Consider the following 9935-nt stretch of genomic DNA (forward strand, 5'->3'; position numbering starts at 1 on the left):
CTGCCTGCCTCTTGCCTACTTGGGATCTCTGTCAAATAAATAAATAAAATCTTAAAAAAAAAAAAAAGAATTTGTTTATTTGACAGAGATCCCAAGTAGGCAGAGAGGCAGGCAGAGAGAGAGGGGGAAGCAGGCTCCCCGCTGAGCAGAGAGTCGGATGGGCTCAATCCCAGGACCCTGGGATCATGACCTGAGCCGAAGGCAGAGGCTTTAACCCACTGAGCCACCCAGGCACCCCTGCAGTGGAAATCATTAAAATAACCCTATTCTGATTGGTAGGTCAGAGGGAATCTTTCATCTTTTGGTGGAATTTGTAGATTGCACTTCCCTTACCAGAGTCCTTCATGAAGGGTAGAGAAAGACCTGGGTTCTTAAGACTCTCATCAACTGAGTCTCTCTTTGAACCAGTAAAATGTTTCCCCTCAGATGTGGGGTCCCAATGAAGGCAATCTAAGAAAGGATTATCCCCTGCGGATTCCTGAGAACACGTGATAAGGTACCATGTTAGTTATCAGTAAGGCTTGTTGAGATACTGAGCTGACAGCAGTCCTGGGGCCCTACCTGGTATCATCTTTCCTATTCCAGACCTGTCTATGTGAGGAAGCACGCAAAGACCAAAGCTGAGGTGGATCTGGCCTTTGTAGGTCCCTCAGTCTAGATTCACTGTTGAGGCAGAATTAACAAAGGCATGCAGTGTTGACCCCCTCCCATCTTTCCCCATTTGTCTTTCTGTGGCCTCTCTTTGCCAAAACAAAGAGTTATTTCAAAGGCCAGAAGTTTCTGCTACTGTGAAAATAGTTCCCTCTCACTGGATATTTTATCGAGAGGAGAACTCCTATGTTTATCATGAAGTTTTTGCTTTTGAAGGAAGGATCCCAATACTGAATCTCTGCTCAGTGCTCTAAGACAGGAAGGGCCATTTGGGCAGAGCCCATAACTATCTGTGCCTGTGGGGCTGAGGTGACCTGTAGTAAGGACACCTGTGCTTTGAGCTTTATGACAATAGCCTTCAAACATAGATACAAGTCCACAGAAATGTGTGGACTATGTGCCTGGGAAAGCATGGGCGTGTTTTGTAGCAACTTCACATGAAGGAGTGTGTTTGTCAAGCGCTTAGCTAAGGCAGCCTGAATCGCTGAAACTTGGGTTTGATTTGAAGGAAGTTGATATTCTAGACATGGGAGGAAACCAAGAAGAGTCCTTCCAGTGGGGTCCACAGACCTCCATAGTAGATCTCCATGAGTCGCTCTCTATCACAATATGATCAATTTCCTGAATAATCCTAAGTATTTTATGTATTTGAAAACATTATTTGGAGAATGAGTCCATAGGCTTCGCTAGTCTGTCAGAGTAGTCTGTGGTAAGAAAACAGATCAAAAGTTTAAGTGCTCTCTCTCCTCTCTTGTCTCCTCTTCTATTTCCTTTCTCCATTTTCATAGCAGCGGGATTGCAAGACAACAGCAAAAAAGACTTCTGATGCTAATCCTGGTCCTCTTTCATAGCATGCTTTTGATATGTTTGTTAAAAAATGATGCATCCTTTTCAGGAGAGGAATGGGGAGAAACAAAGCAGCTGGCTCATTCTCACTTTCTAGTTGGGAAGGTATCCATCCTGTGGTTTACTTGTATCCTAGCTCCCTCCAGAAAGGGCTTTGGGCAAATAAAACCCAGGGAACGTAGGCAAAACTATGTCTTAGGCATTTAACAGCAGGACGGAGAACATGGGAGTGATCTTGAAGTGCCTGCACAGATCTTGCTCAGCTGTTGAAATCAGCATTAGCATTTGGCTCTATTCCAAAAAGCTCCTTCATCACCTTCACAGCATATCTCAGAATCTAATAATAATCTGAGTATTTTTGTCAAATTTAAAAAGCTTGTCTTGTACTGTCCTTTAATAATCCTTTCTCAGAAAAGGTAAGCTGCTTCATAAATCTCATTGGCAATGGATGGAATCACTCAAGAGGAACAGTTGATTTAATTCTCATTTGACTTAATTAATCTTCAAAACATTTTCCTGGAAAGGAATTGGACAGTTCAAGGCTTTTCCCATCAACAATGGTAAGAGGGGTGCCTGGGTGGCTCTGTTGGTTAAGCGTCTGTCTTCAGCTCTTATGAACCCAGGGTCCTGGGATCAAGCCCCATGTTGGGCTCCCTGCTCAGCGGGGAGGCTGTTTCTCCCTCTTCTCCTGCCATTACCCCCGCTCATGCTCTCTGACTCTCTCTCTGTCAGATAAATAAATAAATTCTTTAAAAAAAAACAAAACCCGCAATCTTTTTTTTTTTTTAAGATTTTATTTATTTATTTGACAGAGAGAAATCACAAGAGAGGCAGGCAGAGAGAGAGGAAGGGAAGCAGGCTCTCCACTGAGCAGAGAGCCCGACGTGGGACTCGATCCCAGGACCCTGAGACCATGACCCGAGCTGAAGGCAGCGGCCCAACCCACTGAGCCACCCAGGCGCCCCAAAACCCGCAATCTTAAGAGAAGTGGCTTTGTTACTCCGGTGGTAGTGGGGCCATTGTAGGAAGCTTCCAGATTTGAACTCTGTGTACAGTTTGGCCTTTTGAATATGACTCACGAACAATATGACATAACTTTGCCAGGTGTTTTCAGAAATCATTAGGAATAAAAATTCCATCAAAATCCCCAAATATGCACTAGTCTTGTAGCAAACAGTATTGGTCTCTCCCAATGAGCACAGGAAAGGAAAATAAGTTTCCTTTCCTTTCTTTAGGAAAAAATTCACCAAAATGCAGCTGGGCACATGACTACTCTGCAAAAGATCAGGTTTCTAGCCTCTTTTGCATCTCACAGGACTGAGTCTTGACTAGTGAGATCTAAGCAGAAGTGATATGTAGCTCCCTCTCCCTCTGCCCCTCCCCCTGCTCTCATGCACCCCTGCACATGCGTGTGTGCACTCCCTTACTCTCTCTCTCTCTCAAATAAATTATAAAATTAAAACAAAAAAAGAAATACACTTTGTAAAAGACACCATTGTTTGGCCACTAGTAATAGCCACATCTGTATTCAAACCCATAGGGTCCCAGCCATGTTTCTCCCTGGTTCTAGTTATGTGTATCCTCTTCTCAGCTCCATTCCATCTGACTGGTCAACCTCTGATCTCCTGCCAGTGTTTCTTCAGTCACTGTCCCTTGCAGCAGCTTACATCACTCTCCACCCAACGCCCTCCCCATGCCACTCTCACTTCTCCACCAGAGAATAATAATCTGTGATCTCCAACTTCTGAAAAGAACTCATTGAAATAAAACAACAAATGCTGACAATATTTATTCAGCACTTCTCATGAGCCAGTTGCTGTTCTAAACTAATTACATGTTAATGTAATGTCTAAACAAATTACATCTCATTTTAACCTTTCAACAACCCTTTTAGGTAAGCGGTTTTATTTCCTCTGTCTTAAGAGATGAGGAATCTGAGGCACAGAGAGACCAGGGTATGCTCTCACCACACATCCGACAGGGACCCTAATTCTGGAATTCCTAAACAGAGATAAGCAAGGAGAGAGAAGTTCTTGAGGTCACTGAAGAGTATAAGAGCCAGGCTGCATCTGACCAGGGAGGTCCCAGGGACAGCTTCTGGCCTTTTCTGAAGGGCCTGCAAGAGGGTAGCTCTTGTCCAGACTGCTTCAGGTGAAGAGTGTCACCTGAAAGGGAAAGAAGTAGAGTCCCAGTAGGCTCTTCTGGTCACCCCCGGCTATTGAGCTTTATAGGACAAGCTGATTCCCCAGACAGACTTTCCTAAACATGTAATTCCATTTCTTCCAACCTATCCTCCACCACCTCTCTCTCTCTTATCACCATCTCCATAGGTCCTCCCTGCTAGACCTTGTTTGGTCAAGGATGCTCCAAGGACCATTCAGTCTTTGGCCAGTCTCCTTGAGTGGGTCTTAGCTCAGCAAGGGGGCTTACCTCAACAAGGGAGTCCTGCCATTGATTTGTCAGCTCCAACTAGAATGGGGCCTCCAGAGCCCAGCTTGTTCTGGCGCCAGGGATGGCTCTGGGTAGAACCCTAACTGGGGTGTGGAAACAAGCTGGGTGGCTTGGGGTGGGGGTAGGGCTCCTCCTATGCTTCTGGTTCTCAAGGAGCTGCTCCACGACTGTCAGTGTCCTGTGGCTGTTTACACAATGCTCTGCACGCACTGCCTTCTCTCCTAGGCACCCGAACACATTTTGTTCCACGGTCGCTCTCCCCCCAGTGGCCGCCGGGAGTCCTCTAACTCCTACCCTCTGGCCCTCTCCATTTTATCTCACTTTTTTCTTTGTCAAGCTTTGTGTTTAATTAGAACCACATTAAGCTTTGTGCATTATTAGAACCAAGCCAGAACCCCAGAGGGCCCTTGGAGGAGGAAGCGGGTCTCTCTCCTCAGCCTGGAGACAGCTGTCACTCTTTCCCATCCCACACGGTGATCAGCCAAAAGACACTCAGCATATCCACAGGGAAGACAGTCTGAAGCAAAAGATGCCTATCCGAAGTGGGAAACCCTTCCCCTTCTCTCCTTGATCCTTTCACCACCTAAAATTAGCCTCTCTGTTCCTTGCTCCCCACTTCTAGCTTTGGCAAGGATGCTGTTTGCCTTCACGTTGATCGAGTGGTAATTCTTCCCCCCACGAGTGTGGGCAGTTTGTTTGTTCATGGAGTTTGTTTGTTCATGGAGTTTTAGGCTCTCATACTGGGGATGCCTCAGGGAGTTGTTTCTTCTTTAAACTGGCATAGAGCGCATGCCCAATGTGAGCTGTATTGTTATTCTGCCAAATGGGTGAAAAGACTGGTTAGGGTTGATTGGCACTCAGTATCTCTTCCACCTTCCGCAGTAGGATTTCCCATATGACAGAGACGGGTGTGAACTAAGTTCTAACTCCCTTGCAGCTAAGGCTCTGGATGGGGATTGGGTCCTTCCAATGAGACGTGCTCCACATAAGTTGGTGAAGGCGCTCTTCCGGCAGTTTTGGCTTGTTGAGCATCTACCTGCGAACAAAGCATCCCGGCTGGTCCTACCCCAGGTTCTTGCCCAAGGTCACCCGGGAACCAGCAGCAAGCATGGCTATGGAGACCCTGTGTTTTTCTACAGCAGCCTTCAGTGTTTTGCTGCCAGCTCTATAGATCTCAAGAGGTGGTGGCTGTGGTGGTGTTGGTGACAGGCTCCTGATCGCTGAATCCAGGGATGGCCCATGGCCATGTGGGTTTTTTAATTCATCAGCCTCAGATGCATCCACTTGGCAGCTCTCCCATCAGGCCAATTCTGGGGTGTTGCTCTGGGAGTCATTCCAACCCGCTCTCTCAGCTCTTCCAGTGATTTTTCAGGTACCTGATGCCTCATGGTAAATATTTGTGTTTAGTACAGTTATAATGGGTTCTGTTTCCTACAACTTAACCTCTTTTGAAGCGAGGGGCCTTGGAAGAAAAAGAGCTAAAAACTGGAAATTCTTTTTTTCAGTATTTACCTGTGGAAAGGGGTAGTTACATTATTCTTCTGGCTGAATGCCCATAGAAAAAGATAAAAAGGTATTTCGTTATGCCAGTATTTATTCCAGTTGGGATAGAGGATTTGGATATAAAGTTTGCCCTAGGAAAGTTTGATTCATTCATTCAACAAACATTCATTCTGTACCAAGGATGATATTGAGGGTCAAATGAAGACTAAGCCATAATCCTTGCCCTACGGGTATGTGGGGCAAACACCCTAAGTTATAAATAAATAAATATTAAAGGTAACTTGGAAGGGGCATTTTAATGAAAGTTTGGGAATAAGACAAAGTTTAGATTGTGACTGATGATAGTTAAAATTAATCAGTTCTGCGTAGTTGTTTCCCTCAAATCCTTTCTGGAACTGACACAAGATAGTAGGTAGATATCCTTGCCTATGTGTTTTATTGAAATGCTTGCTTCCTGAGTACCTCATCCAAATGGAGTGCTGGGGTTCATACGCTTTAGCAAAGAATTCTGTTTTTCATTTTTTAAATGTCTGAAAACGTTATCATCCCAAACTAGAGCTTAGATACAACACATACACTGAAGTTTGGAATGTGATATTGAGGCATTTACACCAGCTGGGTGCGGAACATTCCAATTCTGGGAAAGACAGAGCACCCTAAGTGCTAAATTTGTTAAACTAAATTTTTAAGGAACAACAATAAAGCGTCACTGGCCCGTGCTGTGTCCACACAACCAAATGTTTTTGATAATATTGACCAAGTACACCAATTGCTTGTTTTAACATGAACAAAACAAAACCTTTTTTCATTTTTTTCTTCAAACTTTCCCTCGTGGAGGGTGGAAACCTTTTAAATTTTGTTTAGTACTGAATCTCCAGCAACCAAAATAAACCCTAACACGTAGCTGGGCTCAATAAATACTTTTTGAATGTTGTATAAATGGTGGAAACAGATCCTTCTGGTTACTGGGTAGAGGATAGGCTGTGGGGAACAAGTGGGAAGCAAGGCAACCCTTGGCAGGTTGATGTGGTAATCCAGGTGAGAGGTGGTAGTGGCTGGGATTAGCGTTGTTGATGGAGGTGATGATAAATAGTCTGATTTGGGATCTCTTTAGAATGTAAACCTGTCAGAACTTGCTAATGGATTGGCTGTGGAGTGTGAGAAAGAAAAGGAGTCAGGAGTGACTCCTGAACCCATGGCCGGAGCAATTGGATGATTCATGGTCCGTTTACAGGAACTCCAGGCCTAGGCAGGTGTGTGCTTGGCCTGTTAGGGAAGAACAAGGAGGCCAGTGAGTGAGCAAAGGGGAACATGGTGAGCTGAGGTCAGAGAGGTAGCTGGAACCAGATCCTGGGGAGCTCGTCAGCCAAGGTAAAGACTTTGAGTGTTGTTTTAAGTTATGGGAAGCTCCTAGAGGGTTTTGCACATTGTTGTAACATGACCTGATTTGCATTTTTAAAGGATCACTCAGGCTGCAAGTGTGGAAAATTGACCCTAGAAAACAAGAAACAGAATCAGGGAGACCAGCTAGAGGTTATAGCAGTGGCCCAGGTAGGAGACACGGCGGCTTGGATCAGGGGTAGCAATGAAGGGGGTGCTGTCTCCCCTCTGCTTGCAAACTCCCTTCTCCTGGTCTATTTCCTGTAGCCTGACTGTGCTTTACTCACCACCTCATGCCATTCAGATCTCTGCTCAAATATCTCCTCCTTGGGCCTTTTTTTTCTTAACATCTTCTTGAATTTGGTGCCAGATACCCTTTTCTCTCTCGCTCCTTCTCCCTGGTTTGTTTTCAATCACAGTCTGTATCACTCCCTGTTCTTGATTGTGCTGACAGCATTTTTACCATCTGTCTCCTGCTCTAGAAGGTAAGCTCCTTAAGGGAAGGGGTTTGAATTTGTTCTCTTCTGCATCAGGGCCCCTCTGCAAGTGCTTGTGAACAGAAGAACCTCAGCAGGTCTGCCTTTGACACAGAAAAGCTTGTTGAAGAGCCGAGGATGTTTTCTTTCTTTGAGGAAAGAGTTTCTTATGTAAATGTATAGTGTAAACATGATTGATGGGCAGGGGGAGAATTCAGACTACCTTTGGGAACTCCCTGTTTTATTTTTATTTTTATTTTTTTTAAGATTTTATTTATTTATTTGACAGAGAGAGAGAGGTCACCAGGAGGCAGAGAGGCAGGAGGAAGCAGGCTCCCTGATGAGCAGAGAGCCGGACGCCGAGCTTGATATCAGGACCCTGAGACCATGACCTGAGCTGAAGGCAGAGGCTTAACCCACTGAGCCACTCAGGTGCCCCAGGAACTCCCTGTTTTAAATACCCATTGACATATAACCAACTTGGGATGGGAGTACCTTCTGTGGGTACTTTAGAGATTTGGAAGAAACCTCTTGCATCTTGATACAAGTCTAAACGAAACATTTTATTTTATTTATAAATAACATTTTATTTATTTCAAGTAACTTGTGATTGATTCATCTTTTAAAAATAGCACATATCTACGGATACACATTTTTACACCAATGCAGGTGTTGAGCATATACATCTCTTTTATTATTATTTTTTTAATTTTTAGAAGATTTTATTGATTTGTCAGAAAGAGAACACAAGCAGGGGGAGTGGCAGGCAGAGGGAGAAGCAGGCTCCCCACTGAGCAGGGATCCTGGGATCATGACCTGAGCCAAAGGCAGCCGCTTAACCGATTGAGCTACCCAGGGGTCTCCCTTTTATTATTTTTAAATCCAGTCTTTCCCTTATTTGTATGGTCATCCCTGGCCCCATTTTCAACCCCCGGTAATGCCTTTCATTAAAAAAACCTATTTTCTTGAATTTCTCTTTGTTCATATAATTCTATGTAGAATATATGCATATACACACACTGGAGGGAGGGCCATTCATTGTTTTGCAAATGTGAGATCACTTATACATCTTTTTCCACATTTTACTTTTCTCCTCCAACAACACCGCATGGAAATTCCTCCAAGTTATCTGGCATAGCTATGATTTTTCATTGTTCATTGGTTACATACTGTTTCAAGGTGTGGATGTGCAGTAATTTACTCAACTATTCTCTCTTGGAAGACATTCCCTCTGTTTCCCGGCTTTTGCTCCTTTGAACCATGCCGCAACACCTACCCTTGGATTGTACAGTTTCGGAGCATGAGGTGAAGCTACATGTTGTTTCATTCAATCCCACAGTTTCACAGTTGAGACAAATGAGGATCAGAAAGGTAAAGGAAGGTGCCTAAGATCACACAGCAATTTACTTAGTACTTGATGAAAATTTGGATAGCCATTATTTCACATGATCTTTACAAACAGGGCAAGTATTATCATGTCACCCTTAAAGGTTCAGAAACTGAAGCCAAGACTAATTGCTTTGATTTCACGGCCAGTGAGAACGAAAGCCAGGGCTTAGAGCCAAGACCTGATTCCTCGTCCCTAGTAGCTTCCTCCACTCCTAGTTTTATCTGTGCTATTCATACAAAATGTCCACAGGGCAGCCTTTTGTTAATTTCTTCTGGACTTTAAGACTGTGTGCTTTGCCTGAAAAAAAGTTTTGCTAAAGGAATGACACAGTTTGGATTTTGCCATGATTCAGGACACACTTTTGTTATCCATGAGGGTAAACCAATCGATTGATCCCTTCTCAGCCTTTTGGCTAAGATCAAGTGTTAGAGGTTGTTTAAAACAGTCTTTGGAATCAGACAGACTTACTTTTGATTGTTGACTCTGCCACTTAGTGAATTTTGGCAGATGATTTAGCATCTCTGAAACCCAGTTTCTTCATCTATAAACTGGGGACATAATGTAATGCCCCTAACTTATTGGGGATTCCTAGGATTGGATGGCACAAGGTACCTGTGCAGATAGGACAGTCCTGGGCATATAACATGCTCTCAGTAAGTAGTAGTATTATTTTGGATGTTGTGATTCTTTGGTCCCACTTAACCGAATTGGGAGATCTCTTTCCTTCATGACCGTTCTTTATCTGAATAGGAAAAGGCTTTCTCATCTACGGATCCAGGACAGTCTGGATACCCTCGCTGCTTGTCTTGTATTCTCATAGGCAGAATATAAAAGAGGGGAAGACCTCGAGAGAGTTTTCTCTTTTTGCATTGTGCTTTGGCATCAAGCGGAGGGTAATCTGTCCCTTAAAAAGGCAAGCAGGAACATTCTGACCTTGCTGAGTGTGCCTGCCGGCGTGAGACAGGGAGAGCGCAGACATTTCTCAGTTACAGTGCATAACTGTCCCCGGATGTGTTACAGCTAGTTTAGTGCCTTCTCCCTTCCTAGAGAAAAGCTGTTTTCAAGCCAGTTGCTTGCAGTGCATCGAGTGGTGAAATTCAGATAACAAATTGTGCATTTGCTGGGCTTCATGCTTATTACACCCCCAGTTCTGGAAAGCATTGCACTTCGCTCCTTAATAATCCCTCTCCCGAGATCAATTACCAGGATTTATCTGGTTCCTCGAGCATAAAAGTGTT

The 9935-nt window shown here is 44.2% G+C and overlaps 1 pseudogene; it reads left to right on the top strand.

The window, feature by feature from the left end:
- The first annotated feature begins 9089 nt into the window (after positions 1-9089).
- Positions 9090-9229, top strand: LOC123928572 (annotated as a pseudogene).
- Positions 9230-9935: the final 706 nt, after the last annotated feature.

This window comes from Meles meles, chromosome 17, assembly GCF_922984935.1.
Source record: "Meles meles chromosome 17, mMelMel3.1 paternal haplotype, whole genome shotgun sequence".
Taxonomy (NCBI): Eukaryota; Metazoa; Chordata; class Mammalia; order Carnivora; family Mustelidae; genus Meles; species Meles meles.